The sequence below is a fragment of the Physella acuta genome, unplaced genomic scaffold (assembly GCF_028476545.2).
Source record: "Physella acuta isolate Inbredline_101_S28 unplaced genomic scaffold, ASM2847654v3 ptg002650l, whole genome shotgun sequence".
In the NCBI taxonomy this organism is placed as follows: Eukaryota; Metazoa; Mollusca; class Gastropoda; family Physidae; genus Physella; species Physella acuta.
Genome location: NW_026734097.1, coordinates 2501 through 5000, shown reverse-complemented (window position 1 = coordinate 5000; position 2500 = coordinate 2501).

The following is a 2500-nucleotide window of genomic DNA, read 5'->3' as shown; positions in this document are numbered from 1 at the left end:
TACTAAATGGTTCGATAAGACTTATCTCAAATACAATCGTTTTCTGTAATTGTTATGCCTTAAATTGATAATTTTTAGTTAAACAAATACTTAACTAATGAAATAAATACATAGATAAATGTATTTAATGAATTAAAGTATGTATAAAGTATTATATAAATTAATAATAAACCGAATCCGACCAAATTTAAATCTAAAACCACGATCGGCGGCGTAATGAAGTGTATCGTAAACCCGTTTTTTTTATAATTTAAAATGTAATGACAGAACTCCCAAAACAACAATACACATACATATTAGTACTATGGTGAATTGTAGTTGTATTAGGACCGTAATTATAGTTAATTAAGGAACCATTCATTGTCTTCGCTCTGTTATGTACGTCGTCGTTTAATCGACACGGCATATTTGGCTTGAATCTAGAAAAATTCAAACTCTAACCCTAAGGTAGACAGGCAGGGTAAATAAATGTGGGTGATCTCTCATAAAATTGTCTTCTAGGAATTATTTTTATATAGACTATCTTTTCTGTAGAGTTTAAGTGGACAAGCGCGGACGAAATAGAGCGCAAAATTTAAAATGAATTAAAAATTTTCATCAGACCGGAAGTAGGCATAACCTAGGCGCCATGTTTCCGTCGTACAAGTTTTCACCGTTGCAGTCACCGTTTCAATCGCTCTTCGTGTGGACGTGTATTATTTCTAGTCATGTGTTGTGTAGATGATTCGCTTAAGGTAGGTGTTCGGACTTATTTCTTTAATATTAATTAAACCGTATTTGCCTTGTCGGCCTTAAAATAAAGCTATTTTTTTTTCATCGCAATCGAAGTGTTAGATCTAGAATCTAGTTCCCGCCTCCGCTTCGCTAATTCGACTTAATGTAACTATGACACAACTATTAAATCTAGAGTCTCTATTTTAATTAAATAATTAGGAATTCTATCTCTAGATGATATCTAATCTATTCCCACACGTGTGTGCAAGTAGGATTTAACGTCAGAACAGGTGTGGTGGTCTAGGCGTCGCTATTTTTGACGGTAGGAATTTTTTTTTTAAATTCGTAAAATTTTATATAGACTTTATATAGCAATTTACTAAGACCGACCCTAACGCCCAGTAAATATTTAATTACCACATTGTTATGGACACGGTGTATTAGGTAGGGCCGAGGGCTATCCATAGGTACCAATTTTTAAATTTTGTGACAATTAGGAGCCGAGTTATAAAATAAATTTAAAAATACTGGTTCTGGTCTTAGACTTTATATAGCAATTTACTAAGACCGACCTTAATACCCATTAATTATTTAATTAGCGCATAGTTATGGACATCCTGTATTAGGTTGGGCCCAGGGCTATCCGTAGGTACCAAGTTTATAATTTTGTGACGATTATTAGTCGAGTTATAAAATAAATAAAAAAAACTGGTTCTGGTTTGCACTACATTTCTTTCTTCTTTAACGGCGGACTCCCGGTCCAGCCCCATGGGTTACCCGTGAGCCGGGGCCTCGTTAGCCTGGACGGCTCCGATGTGACCGCGGATTGTTGTGGCCCGCCTCAGCCCGAGTCGAGATCACCCTTCCGATCGAAGGTGGACGCCATAGGGCGCCCGGGATAGCCCGGGGCGCTGTTCGTCACCCGAGCGCAGGGGCGCCGGGAGACGCCCCCGGTGAAGTTTGGCGGGTGATTCTGGTAGAGCTCCCCACCCCGATCGCAGGACACCCCTCGCCGCCCGCCCAGGTGTCGAGGTGGCCGCGGGGGAACTCGGGGCGTTTTGGCTCCCCCTTGTGCCGGAGCGGCGCCCTCGGTCCCAGAACGCCCCTGGCGGGTGATTCGCATGCCCCCTGGGGTGGGGAACGCGGGTGGGTGGTCGTAAAGCGTGTAACCGCAGTGGGGGCGGCCCCTTAGTCGGGGGCGCCAAAGTTGGCACCCCACCTGGGGCGCCCCCCGGAAGTGTGGCGCCCGCGCGAGTGAGCCCCGTAGATGCGCCCCGACACCCCCGCGCCGCCCCCCGGGTCGCGGCACCCCCGGCGCCCTCCGTGCGGGCTCCCCTCATGGGGCGGCACCCCGGTCCTCCCCGAGACTATGTACCCGATTTTTCGGTTTAACACTAGAGGTATGGGCAGAAATACGGCGGTTAAAACGGTCTGTATCTACTATTGTGGAGGTGAGTGTCGGTGAAGCCTCTATGTGACGCTAGGATCCGCGCTCCCTCGCAGCCAGCGACATGTGCCCGATCTGACCGTGCGTGGCTCAGTCTCCCGACTAGCTTCCCGGTAAAATGCGGGCTCGGCGCGCAGGTCGCGCCAGTGAAGGTAAAAGTACGTGTCCGTAGCGTGAAGCCAGCGGCGACGCGCAGTGCTAACGCAACCAAGCAGTATTGGTGGCTCGATAAAAGTCTCGCACTGGCCCAGCCCTCGGAACGGGCGACGGGTCTGCAAAACGCAGTCGGCTCGATGCAAATCGAGAGATTTCCCGGCGACGCCGTGTTTACGGTGAAGG